The 19,139-nt window shown below is 40.2% G+C and overlaps 1 long non-coding RNA gene across 2 annotated transcripts in view; it reads right to left on the bottom strand.

Moving 5' to 3' along the window:
- Positions 1 to 11,957: 11,957 nt before the first annotated feature.
- The window catches only part of LOC129643374 (uncharacterized), a 132,156-nt gene continuing 124,974 nt past the window's right edge, over positions 11,958 to 19,139 (bottom strand). The window contains exons 3-4 of one of the 2 annotated variants that reach the window (XR_008710254.1): positions 12,906 to 12,999; positions 11,958 to 12,300 (exon numbers count right to left, since the gene is read on the bottom strand). This is a non-coding gene — a long non-coding RNA (uncharacterized LOC129643374). The remainder of the gene's footprint in view (positions 12,301 to 12,905; positions 13,000 to 19,139) is intronic. The other variant, XR_008710255.1, reaches the window with a different exon arrangement.

Here is a 19,139-nt window from a genome sequence, read left to right on the forward strand (position 1 = left end):
TGACCCCGTGGACTGTAGCCCACCAGGCTTCTCTGTCCATGGGATTCTCCAGGTGAGAATACTAGAGTGGGTTGACATGCCGTCCTCCAGAGGATCTTCCCAACCCAGGGATTGAACCCATGTCTTCTGCAATGAGGTGCATTCTTTACAGTCTGAGCCACCAGGGAAGACCCCCACGTGTACAGCTGTGTCCAAATGTCCCCTTTATATAAGGATATGGGTCATATTGCATTAAGATCCATCCTTATGACCTCATCCTAACTTAACTACATCTACAAAGACCCTACTTTCCAAAAATGTCACATTATGAGGTATTGGGGGTAGGACTTCAACATATCTTTTGAGGGGGACACGATTCAACCCATAATAAAATTTATACTCATCTTTCAAACAGAAGTCTTCTCCCACTGACTCTGATCTCTGTCTATACTGCTTAAAAGACACCAACATGTGTTGAAGTGAGTGACTACAAGGAGCCCCCAGTGCTGTCTGACACGAAGCACAGCTCACTAAGTATCTTCCATGCCTCTGTATTTTTTGAACGGGGCTGCCATAACGAATAACCACAGATTAGGTTAAACAACAGAAACAACAGACTTAAACAATAGAAGTTTATTTCTTGGACTTGATCTAAAGTCGGAGACCAAGTGTCAGCAGATGTGGTTTCTCCTGAGGCCTCTCCTTGGCTAGCATGTGGCCACCCTCCTGCTTCCTCTGCACACAGTCATCCCTCTACGCATGCATGGCCCTGGTATCTGTAGGTCCAAATTTCCTCTTTTCTTAAGGATACCAGTCAGATTGGATTAGAAAAAAAAGTGAAGTGAAATGTTAGTTGCTCAGTCATGTCCAACTCTTTGCGACCCCATGGACTGTAGCCCACCAGGGTTCTCTGTCCATGGAGCTCTAGGGCCCACCCTAAATTACCTCTTTAAATACTCTACCTGTAAATAAGGTTACATTCTGAAGTACTGGGGGTTAGGGCTTCAACTTATGACTTTGAAGGAGGCATAATTCAGTCCATGGGACTTCCCAGGTGGCTCAGTGACAAAGAAGAAAAAAGTGAAAGTGTTAATCACTCAGTAGCGTCTGATTCTTTGCGATGCCATTAACTGCAGCCCACCAGGCTCCTCTGTCCATGGGATTTCCCAGGCAAGAATACAGGAGTGGGTTGCCATTCTTTTCTCCAGGGATCTTCCCAACTCAGGGACTGAACCTGGGTCTCCTCTATTGCAGTCAGATTCTTTAATGTCTGAGCCACAAAGAATCTGCCTGCAATGCAGGAGATGCCAATCAATCCATGAGTCAGGAAGATCCCCTGGAGAAGGAAATGGCAACCCACTCCAGTATTCTTGCCTGGGAAATCCCATGGACAGAGAAGCCTGGTGGGCTACAGTCGATGGGGTAGCAAAAGGATTGAACACAACTTAGCAGCTTAAAAACAACAAATTCAGCCCAAATGGGCCCCTAAATTATACTTCCCAGGAAAATGTGGTAATAAGAATCCAAGCATATTTCTGTTTGGATGATAGCTGGGACTGTCTTCCTCTCCCTACCTGATTTTCTCTACCTTCATTCTAAGGTCCACCCCACAAAGTTGTTATGAGATCTCTAATTCATGGTGAAAGTACAATGGCCTCTCTCACTAGTTACCAGTTCCTAGAAAAGGTCCTTAAAATGTACAGCATCAGTGGCGGATTCATTTTGATATTTGGCAAAACTAATACAGTTATGTAAAGTTTAAAAATAAAATTTAAAAAAAAAGCGAAAAAAAAATGTACAGCATCATTTAAAAAATAATAATACAGACACAAAACATTCAAATGTGAATTAAACAACAGTCAGACTTTACCTTATTGTGGTCTAAAAATTAAACACAAAACTATGTAACCAAGAGAAAGAAAACTGCTAGAGTCCTTCTTAGAACTGAACAATTTCTGGCTTGAAAACCTTAGTTTACAGGAAAGGAAATGTTGCATATTTATGAAATAAGATTGGAAATCAAGTACATAATTTCTTAGCTTTTTACTGACCTAAAATAAAATATATGACATTATATTTCACAGAAAATGTGATTTAGTGGCATAAATCATGAGTTGAGGGCATCAAAAAAGAAATTCCAAGTTTCCAAGTTAATTTAACTTGAACTCAGTTTTAGAGTCAGCAATCAATACCAAAATCCTCCATAACCTCCCCAACAAAATTTGCTAATGATTTATATATTGGGTGATCATTGAAATGCAAGAAATATTTGCCTTTCAAATTTTCTGATGAAGTAGCTGAATTGGAATAGGTTGTTTATGTTAAATAGCAATGCATCATTATCAACTGTGAGCTTCTTCTTTCTCAAATGTGCCATCACAGCATTCATGTTTAAAAAAAATGCATTTCTTAATACCCTCAAACAATTATTCAAATTTTACTTGAACTTTTCTTGCCAAGAAAAAAGAAAGTGCCTTAGTGTCTTGTATTCTATCAAATTTGTCTCCAATATTGTATTCAGTGAGTACCTCTGTAAAATAGGCCCTGGTTTTGCTATAACGCTGATATTTTCCTCCTAAACTTAAAAAAAAAATTTAATGTAATGTTTGTCCACCTGGTTCTTTACTCGGGCTTCATTAGCTACTTGATTATAGTCTCAAGGAATGCAGTGCTTTGGTCAAAATTCATCACTTCTTCTTAAATAACACTCTACTCATCATCTTATCAGGAAAGAAATAACACTGCTGTGGTTGCTGAGTCGCTTCAGTCATGTCTGACTCTGTGCGACCCCATAGACAGCAGCCCACCAGGGTCCGCTGTGCCTGGGATTCTCCAGGCAAGAACACTGGAGTGCGTTGCCATTTCCTTCTCCAGAAATAGCACTGCTGCTGCTAAGTCGCTTCAGTCGTGTCCGACTCTGTGCGACCCCATAGACAACAGCCCACCAGGCTCCCCCGTCCCTGGGATTCTCCAGGCAAGAACACTGCAGTGGGTTGCCATCTCCTTCTCCAATGCATGAAAGTGAAAAGTGAAAGTGAAGTCACTCAGTCGTGTTCGACTCTTAGCAACCCCATGGACTGCAGCCTACCAGGCTCCTCCGTCCATGGGATTTGCCAGGCAAGAGTACTGGAGTGGGGTGCCATCGCCTTCTCCAGAAATAACACTACTGACACTAAATTTCAAGTCTCCAAGTATCTGCGGCATTCTCCACTCTCAACTATCGTTGTGCATTAGTACTAGTTGAAGAGCTCCATGTCTTTTGTACATTCATTTATTCGTTACATTTACTAAATTATCATACAATTTTTAGAGTGGTTATGAGCCAAGTATTCTGTTAGAGCTTAAAGATACCAAGATGAAAGAGAAAATGTATCCCATCAGGTGGTTTTCCTTACCCTATAATGCCTGTTTCAATGCAGAACTGACAGCTGTAGACTAAACCGGAAAGTGGGCATGATTGACTACAAAGCGAACCTGGGTGTGGATGCATATGCATTTGTGCCTTTGTGCTCAAAGAGAAAGATATTGTAAGATAACCATGATACTATCAGTGGGTACAAGCATCAATCTTTTCCATGAAGTCCACTCATAAAAGCTGTCCCTCAATTGGTAGTAGCAACCACATTTTTCAAGAGCCTGAGCTGTATTGGATTCACAAATGACTTCATCCACCCAACACAGATCAATGGGATAAAAGCTAGCACTATATATACAAATCATTTGAAGTTATGATTCCATTTGTGTTATTAGAAATATTCTTATTTACTCTCACTGAATTGACTTAATTATAAACAACTGAAATATTAACGAGGCAGATACTCATTGCATGTTTAATTTAGAATCATTTTTGTTAATTTTATCAAAAACTATCAAATCCCTAGTGTGTGTGAGGCACTGTATTAGGCACTGGGAATAAATTAATAAGTAAAAACTGACAGAGGGCCAGCATCCTTGGAGCTCTCATGGCGAGATGGGGACTATTTAAGTGTAATACAATGCAAACTATAAATGTAATAAGTGCTGACAAAGTAAGACACTTAGAGGAACCTTTGACCCAGAGCAGGAGGCCAGTGAAGGATTCTTAGAAAAAGTGAAGACTGATCCTATAGTCTCAGGGAGGAGAAATATGTTATGAAGAACTGCTTGAATGTAATAGGTAGAGATGATCCAGAAAGAGGAGATGAGCTTTAATGAGAAGCAGCCAATCACACTGAGGAATAGTGTGGATGAAGAACAGAAAGTAAGAGTGAAAAAGATAACAAAAGAAGAATGAGATGCAGAAAAGGAGGATGGATGCCAGGCTATGCTTGTACCAAGGGGTCATGTTCAAAGTTTTGGTCTTTAGCCTACAAGCAATGGAAACCCATTAAGATTTTTTTTTTTTAAACTGGGTATTTCATTGAGGTATGATTGACATGAGTTTAGAGATAACAATATAGCCATGTTCGTAACATTGTACAAGAGGTGGTGATCAAAACCATCCCCAAGAAAAAGAAACACAAAAAGGCAAAATGAGAAGGCCTTGTCTGAGGAAGCCTTACATTCAGCAGTGGACACAGGATTGGAAAATGTCAGTTTTCATTCTGATCCCAAAGAAAGGCAAGGCCAAAGAATGTTCCAACTATCTCACAATTGCACTCATCTCACACACTAGCAAAGTAACGCTCAAAATTCTCCTAGCTAGGCTTCATCAGTATGCAAACCGAGAACTTCCAGATGTTCAAACTGGATTTAAAAAAGGCAGAGTAACCAGAGATCAAATTGCCAACATCTGTTGGATCATAGAGAAAACATCTACTTCTATTTCATTGACTACACTAAATCCTTTGATTGTGTGGATCACAATAAACTGTGGACAATTCTTCAAGGGATGGGAATAACAGACCACCTTACCTGCCTCCTGAGAAATCTGTATGCAAGTCAAGAAGCAACAGTTAGGACTGGACATAGAACAAAGAACCGGTTCCAAACTGTGAAAGGAGTACGTCAGAGAATGAGATGGTTGGATGGCACCACCAACTCGATGGACATGAGTTTGAGCAAGCTCTGGGAGTTGGTGATGGACACGGAAGCAAAGAGTTGGACATGACTGAACAACTGAACTGATACACCCATGAAACCATTACCACAATCAACACCACGCATATATCACATCTAGAAGATTCCTCCTGACTTCTTTACTCGTGGAGTTTTTTTGTGATAGGAACACTAAACAAAAGATCTATCTCTTAGCAAATTTTAAGTATAAAACACAGTACTGCTAACTATAAGCTATATACTGTACAATCAATCTCCAGAACTTACATAACTTAAACCATGTACCCTTTGACCAAGATTCCTCCTCCCCCTTGACCTGGCAACCAGTATTCTACTCTCTGATTCCATTAATTTAACGGTTTCAGATTCCTCATATAAATGAAATCATGTAGTTACTTGTTCTTCTGTAAATGGCTTATTTCACTTACCATAAGATACTCCAGGATCATCTATGTTGTCACAAATGGCAGGTTTTCCAGAAATGTCTACTTCTTCAATTGTTTTTCAAAATAATATCATTTATATGACTCCTTGATCATATAAACAAATAATTCTTTGAATGTTTACAAATCTCAAATCTCCTGAATATATTTTATGTCACACTTATATTTAACCACCCCAAATCTAAAATCATCATAACATTTTAATTTGCTTGAAAGTGGTTGTGGTTACTATTCTTTTTCCTCAGACAGTGTGAACCTGGGTGAGATTCTTGCAAATACACCTATTTTTACCCCAAGGGCACATGATTGATTCTCTCTTAATTATTTATCACAGAGAAAAATCTGTATGCAAATAGGGACAGTTTATTTTAAATTAATTAATGTCTTACTGTTTGTTTTCAATATATCTTCAGTAAATACATGGAAGGAAAGCGTGGTGGTAAAGTGTGGCAGTGTGCTCACTGAATCCTAATTACAAAGCTTGTTTTCCCACTGATACATCTGGCCAGCACTTTCAGCCATTTTTTCTGAACACTTTGAGATGGTAACAGGCAGGAAGGCCAGGGGTCTCTAAACAGAGGAAATAGGCTGCAAGTGTCAGACAATTTTAATCTCTCTCTTAAGTGGCAGGAGGAAACAAACTACTAGTGTTGTACTTTTTCCCCTTCTTTATACAAATTTCAAGAGGTTTCTTTTAAAATTCTGTGTTGCCATGACAACACCTGGGTCCACCTGAACTTTTCTCAAACCTTGAGTTAACCAACGCGGTTTTTCTTATGGAAATGTTTGTCTTGTTATGTTAATGAACTATGCATTTACCCTAGACTCTGTCTTCAAGTCATTCTACCTAAGACTCAGAACCAACTTGACAAGCCAGTATGTTTTACTCATGCAAATGTTCTCTTAAGCTATGTTAAAGAGATTGTATTTGCTTGGAAACCTGCCTTTCTTCAAGATTCATGTCAATCATTTTATGGCCTGGGGCAACTCACCTTGTGCCAATGTTATCTCAAAATGCATTTTGTGGGTGAGGGGCCTGGTGTCAGTCTCTGAGTTTTGAGACATTTCCTTAGTAGACTGCTTGTAGCTATATAACAAACAGCTAAAGACTAGCAGGAGGGCACTCTTTCTGCTCCCTTCTGATGTTTATGTCAGAAGCTTTCTCTATCTCTTTTGCACTTTAATAAAACTTTATTACATAAAAGCTCTGAGTGATGAAGCCTTGTCACTGGCCCCGGATTGAATTCTTCTCCTCTGGTGTCCAAGAATCCCAGCATCTTGTATGGCTCAGCAACAACCTTTCAACTTCACCCTGAACTCTGAGTCCACCAGCAGCTCCTCTATATTGATTTTGTTACTTTGCTCCTCAGGGATTCATAAATGGTAAACACAGCTGGATGGTCAGCAAATGTCTAATCTGGAAACCATCTCTATCATCCCTCTTGTCAACTTTTTTGAATCCATGCTAATTCTGTTAGGTAGGTAGAATAAGGAAAAGGAGTCCAAAATGGCGGTGGCTAAAAGAAACGCTGGGCTGGAAGAAGCACAAGCTGGAATCAAGATTGCCAGGAGAAATGTCAATAACCTCAGATATGCAGATGACACCACCCTTATGGCAGAAAGTGAAGAGGAATTAAAAAGCCTCTTGATGAAAGTGAAAGAGGACAGTGAAAAAGTTGGCTTAAAGCTCAACATTCAGAAAACTAAGATCATGGCATCTGGTCCCATCACTTCATGGTAAATAGATGGGGAAACAGTGGAAACAGTGTCAGACTTTATTTTTGGGGGCTCCAAAATCACTGCAGATGGTGATTGCAGCCATGAAACTAAAAGACGCTTACTCCTTGGAAGGAAAGTTATGACCAATGTAGACAGCATATTAAAAAGCAGAAACATTACTTTGCCCATAAAGGTCCATCTAGTCAAGGCTATGGTTTTTCCGGTGGTCATGTATGGATGTGAGAGTTGGACTGTGAAGAAAGCTGAGTGCCGAAGAATTGATCAAAAGCATCAATTGCTTTTGAACTGTGGTGTTGGAGAAGACTCTTGAGAGTCCCTTGGACTGCAAGGAGATCCAACCAGTCAATCCTAAAGGAGATCAGTCCTGGGTGTTCTTTGGAAGGAATGATGCTGAAGCTGAAACTCCAATACTTTGGCCACCTCATGTGAAGAGTTGACTCATTAGAAAAGACCCTGATGCTGGGAGGGATTGGGGGCAGGAAGAGAAGGGAACGACAGAGGATGAGATGGCTGGATTGCATCACCAACTCGATAGACATGAGTTTGAGTGAACTCCAGGAGTTGGTAATGGACAAGGAGGCCTGGCATGCTACGATTCATGGGATCGCAAAGAGTCGGACACGACTGAGAGACTGAACTGAACTGAAAAGACAAGGAAGGGAAAAGCCCGTGAAAATAGAACAGAGGAAGGTCAAAGGAAGGTCCGAGGACCAGAGTGAAGACTTCAGGTAGAACAGCACTCCTGACTAAGCCCAATTTGCATAAGGCAGCCCTGGGGTGGGGGGGGGGGGGAGGAAAAAAAAGCATATAAAAAGAGGAGCCAAAGGGCTTTCTCTCCCTCTCTCTCTATCGCCCCCCGCCCCCGCCCCCCGCGTGCTGGGGCACTCTTCTCTTTTTGTCTTTGGATCGACATATCGACATGCCCTCACGCCTCGAAGATGGATTTTCCTGCTATCTTCTAAATAAAATAGAGCTGTAACACTGAGCTGTAACACTGATTTGTCTAAGAGCTATAACATGATCCGTTCGAGACCTGAGAGCTATAACACGGTCTGTCCAAGACCCGAGAGCTGTGACACACTGAGGGGGCTTTAATGTCCGTCACTCCAAATCTTTGTTGTGACGAGACAAAGAATCGAGGAGCATACACTTGCCTGACAATTCTGTCTTCAGTTCTTTGATGTGATGTTTAAGTTCAGCCTTTTTTTTGGAACTTTCACCAAACCAGACATACGTATCCTGCTGTTTTTGTCACTCTGTTTGTTTTTTTAGTTTCTCTAACATTGTAATTCCCTACATCATAAGGCAGTTTTGTTTTCCTCAAAAATCAGACAAAATGATAGTTTTCTATAGGGGATACTTTGTTTCTTTTTTTCTAACTCTGGGGGAGGATTTTCCTTTTAGAGCATATTTTTTTCTGAGTCAGAATTAACAGACCCACCCTCAAATTGTGGTCAGGGTGTGGACTGCTGCCTGCTATTTTCTAATGTTCCAACTTTGTGCTAGTTTTGCCCTACTATTCAAAAGTAGAGCTTTCCTATACAACCTTTCACAAGCTGAGATGGTGGGAAAGGAAGGAACAATTACCTTTGGACGCATTTTGCTAATGGATGCGCAGAATAAATCAAGATGAAAGCACAAATGCTTGCAGACACAGTTTAAAGCCATGGTGGCCTGCTCTAGAGAAGCTGAGTGTAGTTCCCAGGGAAGCCGCTTGGTGGCGCTACTCTTGCTGCTCAGGATGTGCACCTCTTCTTTAAGGGCTGGTTGCAAAACAGATGTTGAATCGTATTTTTGCTATTCTCCTTTTGTCATAAAAGCAAAAATCCTCTTAAAGGTTTTTTCAGTTAGTGAAAAGAGGTACTAATGTAGGTCTTTCATAAAAGTAAAATGGGATAAAGCAAACTTTCGAAAAGCATGGCATGCCTGTATTTGATAAGTCAGTCCCTAAACTCATACTGTTATCATTGTTATAATCCAGTGGTTTTTCTTTCTTTTTTTTTTTTTTTAATATTCTTCCTGCTTTCCTGGTGCTCCAATACTAACTTAGCTTGCTTTGTTTTCTATCAACACTCAACCCAGGGACTGTGTTAATTACAAACAACACATTGCCACGTGGCCTGTGGTTTCATGAATCTACCACCTGTGACTTCTTTTAATCATTCTTTTCTGCTAAACACTGGATTTTCATCATTTTCATTGTTTCAGATATCTAGCTTGAATGAACACCGAGGATCAATAAAATAGAATCACCATTACCCTGGGTCTTGACAAGTTTTGACATAGTTAGCATGGTTCAGTGTCCCATTCAAAACTGACCACTTTTAAGTGTTTATGTCTTCACTGATGCCTACTCTGCATTCACTTCTATCAAAATTAACATTGCTTCCCCCAACACAGTTGTCTTTTGTTGGTGCTCCCTCTGTTTTCATCCCATTCACTTCTACAACTTCAGTTATTTGAGCTAAAAATCTCACTATAATTTCAAGACCCATACATGGTAGCTCTAACATAATTTTGCTATCTTGAGAGCTTGACTCTCTTCAAGAAACTGAAGTCTACTGTACTGACACTAACAATGATTATCTGCCTGCGAAATATTTCATCCATTTCTTTTTTTTTCATCTATTATTCACTTACCATCTTCAGCTAAACCACCCAACAGTGCTGCTTTGTTACTTCCCTACAAAGCACAAACTTGAGTTGTTTTCTTTCTTACATTCTGACTTTCATGTACTTGTACTGTTAGTATTTTCTATGAATTTTATTAAAGGAATTACCATCAGAATCGTTATGAATTTTTTTTAGTATGAAACCCAGTTATGCAAAGTATTTACCTGTTTACTACCTTGTTTTTTAATCACTTGACACTGGAGTAGATAAACTATGAATTGCCTTCAGATATCCACCCTTCAGATGTGTCCCAGGAACCCAGACACAGCCAAACAGTTTGACTCTGTTTCAGAGTTTCTCCATTAGCAAATAGTTTAATCAACTTCAGTAGTGAAACCACTATCCTGCTTTCTCTTTTTGGTAAGATAGGTAAGATTTGCTTTGTATGTTCTGTGATTCAGTGGCACTTAGGTCTTCAGATTGGCATTCCTTCCTGCTTTGGGTTAGTCTGTATTCTTACTCATGGTGATTCAGCTAGCAGCAGAATCCTTCTATGAGATGAACTCAGTTATCACATCTTAGCTGGTGGACTGCCATGGTGATTTGATAGCAGGTGAGCTAGTCTCCAAGTTTCTGAAGCATCACTGACCCTTTATTAAAATATTTGATTATTCTAAAATTTTAAATTGTCATCTTAGTTACATAAGAGAAAACTGAAAGGTGACAATGGACACCAAGAGATCAGTTAGGAGACTGCCACATCAAAAAAATAATGGGGCCTTGAGAAGGCCAAATAGGGAAAGGAGTACCTCAAAGCTGTATATTGTCATCCTGCTTATTTAACTTATATGCACAGTATATCATGAGAAACACTGGGCTGGATGAAGCACAAGCTGGAATCAAGATTGCCAGGAGAAATGTCAATAACCTCAGATATGCAGATGACACCACCCTTATGGCAGAAAGTGAAGAGGAACTAAAAAGCCTCTTGATGAAAGTGAAAGTAGAGACTGAAAAAGTTGGCTTAGAGCTCAACATTCAGAAAATGAAGATCATGGCATCTGGTCCCATCACTTCACAGGAAATAGATGGGGAAACAGTGGAAACAGTGACAGACTTTTTTTTTGGGGGCTCCAAAATTACTGCAGATGGTGATTGCAGCCATGATATTCAAAGACACTTGCTCTTTGGAAGAAAAATTATGACCAACCTAGACAGCATATTAAAAAGCAGAGACATTACTTTGCCAAAAAAGTCAAAGCTAGTCAAAGCTTTGTCTAGTCAAAGCTCTGGTATTTATAGTAGTCATGTATGGATGTGAGAGTTGGACTAAAGAAAGCTGAGTGCCAAAGAATTGATGCTTTTGAACTGTGGTGTTGAAGAAGACTCTTGGGAGTCCCTTGGACTGCAAGGAGATCCAACCAGTCAATCCTAAAAGAAATCAGGCCTGACTATTCACTGGAAGGACTGATGCTGAAACTGAAGTACCAATACTTTGGCAACCTGATGCAAAGAACTGACTCATTAGAAAAGACCCTCATGCTGGGAAAGACTGAAGGCAGGAGGAGAAGGGGATAACAGAGGATGAGATGGTTGGATGGCATCACTGACTCAATGGACATGAGTTGAAACTCTAGGAGTTGGTGATGGACAGGGAGGCCTGGCATGCAGTAGTCCATGGGGTTGCAAAGAGTCAGACACAACTGAGCAACTAAACTGAACTGAACTGAGAAGGCCATGTGTGAAACAGGAAAGGAGAAATGTGGACAGATTTAAGAAATACTAAGAATGTAAAACAATGGATGGATGAATGGAATATGGGGCACAGGGAAGAAAGAAGTGTTAAGAGTGAATCCTGGGGTTCTGACTTACCTTATAGGATAGAGAGTGCCATTCACTGAGAAAGAGTATTGGGGAAAGACTAGGTTTTACAAGTTGGGAATGAGCAATAGATCATGAGTTTGAGTGTTTGAGTAATTGGAGGGAAGTTTAGAGGATACAAATGAAAAAGCTTACATCTGAATAAAGGTTCTGGAGATGATTTGAGATGACCAGATATGTCAATCTACTCATGTTTTCATAACAAAATATCACAAGAACAGATTGGGAGCATTTAAATAATAGACATTTATTTTATCAGTGTTATGGGTGCTAGAAATCCATGATCCAGGTTTCTGCAAATTTATTTCCTGATGAGAGCCTTCTTCATGGCTTGTAAATGGCCTCCATCTTGAGTGCATGTATCAGCTGTTCAATTGTGCATGACTCTTTGTGACCCCACAGATTGTAAATGCCAGGCTCCATCCATGGGATTTTTCAGGCAAGAAATGGGAGTGGGTTGCCATTTTCCTTCTCCAGGGGTCTTCCTCAAGCAGGGATCAAACCCATGTCTCCTGTGTCTTATGCACTGCAGGTAGATTCTTTACCTGCTGAGCCATCAGGGAAGCCCATGGTCTCCATCTTACTGTATGCTTATGGAACCTCTCTTCTGCACATAGGGAGATAGAAAAATAGAGAGAGAAAGACAAAGAGAGTTCTTTGGTGTCTTTTCTTATAAGAACACTATGAGATCCTATCTGGATCTCATTTAACCTTAATTATTTCCTTAAAGGCCCATCTCCAAATATGGCCATACTCGAGGTTAGAATTTCAACAAAAGTAATGCAATTACTCTACAAAGCAATCTCTTACTGTCTGCACAATTCCTTACCTGCTCTTTATATGTGTCACTCTACTTTAAAATGAAGTCAAGGAAAATTTGCCCAAAATAAATATTAAGAAATAGATGTGCTTAGTCGCTCAGTTGTGTCCAACTCTTTGTAACCCCATGGACTATAGCCTGCCAAGCTCTTCTGTCCATGGGGATTCTCCAGGCAAAGAATACTGGAGTGGGTTGCCATACCCTCTTCCAGGGGATCTTCCCAACCCAAGGGTTGAACCCAGGTATCCTGCACTGCAGGCAGATTCTTAATGCCTGCAATGTGGGAGACCCCAGTTTGATTCTTGGGTCAGGAAGATCCTCTGGAGAAAGTATAGGTTACCCACCCCAGTATTCTTGGGCTTCCCTGGTGGCTCAGCTGGTAAAGAACCCACCTGCAATGAGGAGACCTGGGGTTCAATCACTGGGTTGGGAAGATCCACTGGAGAAGGGAATCCACTGCAGTATTCTGGCCACCATAATATTAACCTAACAAAGAAATAGACAGATGTAGTCAAATAGATTTTCTGTTTTTCTCCAGAAACATGCTGTTATTGACTTGCCTTTGTAAGACTACTTGAGGGTCCTGATATAGTCAATGACCACATGGAAGTTCAGCTTGGAAATAGTAATCTCACTTGCAGTGAAGTAAAAGTCGCTCAGTCATGTTTGACTCTGGAACCCCACGGACTATATAGTCCATGGAATTCTCCAAGTCAGAATACTGGAGTAGGTAGTGTTTTTGCAGTGAAATCACTGCAAAATTTTGGTCCTTCCAGCCATCACAAATTAATCACTGTCAGATCAGGTCAGCATTTTAATGAAAACCAAACAAAACTATTTTGGCTACTCATGGCACTGGCAATTCTATAGGCAACACAATGTCTTCTGAGGTCGGTGCAGAACTGCACCGTCAGCATTTCAATAAACAGTACTTAGCTTAGCATTGCCAATATCGATGATGTAAAGATTCTACACTTGTTTGGCAAAAGAAAAAAATACCTCCCCTTTGATATTTGCCAAATTTTGTATCATATTATTACATCTTTCCTCTTCCACTATATTTAGCTGTTTGTCATAGCCCTCTTTCCATTTCCTGAACTTTTGGGCAGAACTGTTCTGATGTAATTTATACAGTTAACTCCTTCAGGGGGAGTCTCCTTTTGCATTCACCATCTACAGACTGTGTCACTTCTGTGTCATTACATATAATCCATAAAGAGCTTGGGCTTGAAAACTGCTATATCAACCATGAAAATGAATACTTACCTTGAATTGATTGTAGTGTAACTAGTGAAAAGTTTAATATACTCTGCAATATTTTTATGTTTCCTCAATGTACGAAAATCTACTTAGACATGGGCTAAAGAAAAATACGTATTATTTGTGAGGGTCTAAAGCCCTGATTCCCTTTAGCTTAAATTTGTCTATCAGAGCACTTAGGCTGAAAATAATGCTAACAAAATCAAAAGCAACAAATGCAATTCACATGTTTCAAGGAGAATCTCTCAAAATATTGACCAGAGATGTTTCCCTCATTCTGGACAATGGTGGCAAAATGTCTAATACGAGAGACAACTAAAGCTGGGCTAAACGGGAAAGATGAATCAATGCTAGTCAGAAGACATCAAAATTTTTACATGGAAGCACACAGAATAATCTGTTTAAAACCTGGTGCACCCTTCCTATCAAGTCTTTTTATTTCCCCCGACTTGGTAAATTGAGGTTCTTAATGTATATGGTAAAGATCTCTAACAAAAACTCAGATCCAGTTAGCATTTCTAATAAAGTACATAGTTTTAATAAAAAAAACTGTTCAAGTATTTTATATACTGAAAGAGAGACCACCCTATAAAATGCAATATTGTGAGTTAAAAAGCACTAATCTAGCAATCAGAATCCTTGGATTCAAGACTTAGTGCTTTCACTAACCAGCTGTGGACTGGGCACATTTCACCTATATGGAGCTTAGTTTTCTTATCTCTAAAAAGAAGAAAGTGGAAAAATTCTTTAAGGGATTTTCTATAACACCCAATAAAATGAATCATGAGTATTGCAAGTATTCTGTGTATGGCAAGAATACACAGAAGAACTGTACAAAAAAGATGTTCATGACCCAGATAATCACAATGCTGTGATCACTGACCTAGAGCCAGACATCCTGGAATGTGAAGTCAAGTGGGCCTTAGAAAGCATCACTACGAACAAAGCTAGTGGAGGTGATGGAATTCCAGTTGAGCTATTCCAAATCCTGAAAGATGATGCTGTGAAAGTGCTGCACTCAATATGCCAGCAAATTTGGAAAACTCAGCAGTGGCCACAGGACTGGAAAAGGTCAGTTTTCATTCCAATCCCAAAGAAAGGCATTGCCAAAGAATGCTCAAACTGCCGCACAATTGCACTCATCTCACACACTAGTAAAGTAATGCTCAAAATTCTCCAAGCCAGGCTTCAGCAATATGTGAACCGTGAACTTCCTGATGTTCAGGCTGGTTTTAGAAAAGGCAGAGGAACCAGAGATCAAATTGCCAACATCCGCTGGATCATGGAAAAAGCAAGAGAGTTCCAGAAAAACATCTATTTCTGCTTTATTGACTATGCCAAAGCCTTTGACTGTGTGGATCACAATAAACTGTGGAAAATTCTTTAAGAGACGGGAATACCAGACCACCTGATCTGCCTCTTGAGAAATTTGTATGCAGGTCAGGAAGCAACAGTTAGAACTGGACAGGGAACAACAGACTGGTTCCAAATAGGAAAAGGAGTTCGTCAAGGCTGTATATTGTCACCCTGTTTATTTAACTTATATGCAGAGTACATCATGAGAAACGCTGGACAGGAAGAAACACAAGCTGGAATCAAGATTGCCAGGAGAAATATCAATAACCTCAGATATGCAGATGACACCACCCTTATGGCAGAAAGTGAAGAGGAACTAAAAAGCCTCTTGATGAAAGTGCAAGTGGAGAGTGAAAAAGTTGGCTTAAAGCTCAACATTCAGAAAACGAAGATCATGGCATCCAGTCCCATCACTTCATAGGAAATAGATGGGGAAACAGTGGAAACAGTGTCAGACTTTATTTTTCTGGGCTCCAAAATCACTACAGATGATGACTGCAGCCATGAAATTAAAAGACGCTTACTCCTTGGAAGGAAAGTTATGACCAATCTAGATAGCATATTGAAAAGCAGAGACATTACTTTGCCAACAAAGGTTCATCTAGTCAAGGCTATGGCTTTTCCTCTAGTCATGTACGGATGTGAGAGTTGGACAGTGAAGAAGGCTGAGCGCCAAAGAATTGATGCTTTTGAACTGTGGTGTTGGAGAAGACTCTTGAGAGTCCCTTGGACTGCAAGGAGATCCAACCAGTCCATTCTGAAGGAGATCAGCCCTGGGATTTCTTTGGAAGGAATGATGCTAAAGCTGAAACTCCAGTACTTTGGCCACCTCATGCGAAGAGTTGACTCATTGGAAAAGACTCTGATGCTGGGAGGGATTGGGGGCAGGAGGAGAAGGGGACGACAGAGGATGAGATGGCTGGATGGCATCACTGACTCGATGGACGTGAGTCTGAGTGAACTCCAGGAGTTGGTGATGGACAGGGAGGCCTGGCGTGCTGCAATTCATGGGGTTGCAAAGAGTCGGACATGACTGAGCGACTGATCTGATCTGATCTGAGTATTGCAGAAAGCATAGAACTAAAGAGCCTCTTGATGAAAGTGAAAGAGGAAAGTGAAAAAGTTGACTTAAAACTCAACATTCAGAAAACTAAGATCATGGCATCTGGTCCCATCATTTCATGGCAAATAGATGGGGAAACAGTGGAAACAGTGACAGACTTTATTTTGGGGGCTCCAAAATCACTGCAAATGGTGACTTCAGCCATGAAATTTAAAAATGCTTGCTCCTTGGAAGAAAACTTATGACCAACCTAGACAGCTTACTAAAAAGCAGAGACGTTACTTTGACAACAAATTCAAAGCTAGTCAAAGCTATAATTTTTCCAGTAGTCATGTATGGATGTGAGAGTTGAACTATAAAGAAAGCTGAGTGACAAAGAATTGATGTTTTTGAACTGTGGTGTTGGAGAAGACTCTTGAGAGTCCCTTGGACTGCAAGAAGATGCAACCAGTCCATCCTAAAGGAGATCAGTCCTGAATATTTATTGGAAAGACTGATGCTGAAGCTGAAACTCCAATACTTTGGCCATGTGATGCGAAGAACCAACTCATTGGAAAAGACCCTGATGCTGGGAAAGATTGAAAACGGAAGGAGAAGGGGATGACAGCGGATGAGATGGTTGGATGGCATCATCGACGTGATGGACATGAGTTTGAGTAGGTTCTGGGTGTTGGTGATGGACAGGGAAGCCTGGTGTGCTGCAGTCCATGGGGTTGCAAAGAGTCAGGCACAGCTGAGTGACTGAACTGATTAGAAAAAGTAACTTAAATGCATGCCCTACTGATGATCACTATCCTTATAGGGGTAAATGAAGATTAGCCTTTGGTACACACAAATACCAAGATTTCTGCTGATCTATTTAGCAATGAACTACTGGTAAAGCTCACTTTATTCCTGAGAGCAATTTAAGACTCAAAATAGAATCCTTACTGCCAAACTTCTAGAGAAGCTAAGAATGACAGAACAGCTAAAGAGTTTTTTCCTACCTTTAGAATCATATTGAACTCTTGCTCATATCTGTATCAGAAAGTGTTGAAAGTGTTAGTCGCTCAGTCGTGTCTGACTCTTTGTGATTCCATGGATTGGGGCCTGCCAGGCTCCTCTGTCCATGGGATTCCCCAGGCAAGAATATTGCAGTAGGTTGTCATTTCCCTCTCTAGGGGATCTTCCTGACTTATGGATCAAACCTGGGTCTCCTGCATTGCGAGCAGATTCTTCACTGTCTGAGCCCCCAGGAAAGTCCCATCTATTTAGGACACTCTGTAGTTTATACTTAGACTCTCAAGTATACGTTTCATGCATATTAGATTCTAGTTTATTTTCCTGACCACTGATTTTCATTATAAATTATTTTCAAAATTAAGAAACATTAGAAAATAACAAAAAGGCTTTTCTTAACTTATTGAAAAAGGAGATTCTTTTAGGTCCCAATAGTTAGGGCTCCAGTGATTTATTTTCTTCATCAACAGCAAACTTTTTATCATTCTATCTTTCTGCTTAGACCATTAAATATTTAAGAAACTGTTAACAGGGAGTGTTTACTAAATCACTAAACCTCATTAAATCACTAAAGCAAGAGCAGCCAAACATTTCTTAAAATCTCTGCCAGATATATAATTTGCAAAGTCATGCTAAAAGCATTTTGGTTGGCAATTTCATTAAAGTTCTAAAATACTCTGCTATTGCACTTTTAAAGTCTAGCATGACAGCTTTTAGTTTCAAATAATTTGACATTACCCCTCCAAGACACCTTAAATAATAGCACCAACGAATTAGATAGGAACGCAAAGATAAAACCTTCTGACAGAGTCTGGAATCTATGTCATCAATAAATGTCCAATACCTACTCTATTGTATAGGAGAAAAAGAGGTGTACCTAAGCCCTTAGTCAAATTTTAAGCTGAAAGCAAGTTAAGCTCACAAATATCATTTTAATTCTGAGTCTTTAGTTACCATTAATAAATGGATATTTTTTTCCTCCAGCTTCATGTACTTTTTTCCTGCTTTCATAACATGTCTCTACTTGATTAACTCTACGGCACTTTTAGGATAACATAATAAGCACCTGAAACCCCAGGTCTCCAGGAAAAATGGAGGTGATAGAGAAGCAAAGCTGGACCTGTCTTCTCCTCTTCATCTCGACCATCTCTCCTGCCCTCCTGAGCCCACTCTTGATAATTTTCTTGTTTCCATGATGTATCTCTGTCTTCTGGCTTCACCCTCTCTGTCTTATTCCCCAAATGTCCTTTAGATCTTCAACTCTTCCAAGTGATTTGAGGTCTAAAACTGAAGTATTGGCTACAGTCACCATATCAAACTGTGGCAGATATCTTCAGTCTGAAATGTCAGTGTTTTGTGGTTAATTTAATAGTCACTCAAACTTCAAGGTTGAAATTCAGAATGTATATGTATCTAAAATTATTCTTTACAAAAATAGAATGTTTATTAAATAGGGAAAAAATGAACAAATGTAAACTCACAGATCAAGGCTATGGTTTTTCCAATGGTCATGTATGGATGTGAGAGTTGGACTATAAAGAAGGCTGAGTGCTGAAGAATTGATGCTTTTGAACTGTGGTGTTGGAGGAGAAGACTCTTGAGAGTCCCCTGGACTGCAAGGAGATCCAACCTGTCCATCCTAAAGGAGATCAGTCCTAGGTGTTCATTGGAAGGACTGATGTTGAAGCTGAAACTCCAATACTTTGGCCACCTGATGCAAAGAGCTGACTTATTGGAAAAGACCCTGATGCTGGGAAAGATTGAAGGCAGGAGTAGAAGGGGATGATAGAGGATGAGATGGTTGGAGGGCATCATCGACTCGATGGATATGGGTTTGGGTGGACTCCAGGAGTTGGTGATGGACAGGGAGGCCTGGCGTGCTTCGGTTCATGGGGTCACAAAATGTTGGACACGACTGAGCAACTGAACTGAACTGAACTGAAACAGA

Source organism: Bubalus kerabau, chromosome 2 (genome assembly GCF_029407905.1).
Source record: "Bubalus kerabau isolate K-KA32 ecotype Philippines breed swamp buffalo chromosome 2, PCC_UOA_SB_1v2, whole genome shotgun sequence".
NCBI lineage: Eukaryota > Metazoa > Chordata > Mammalia > Artiodactyla > Bovidae > Bubalus > Bubalus kerabau.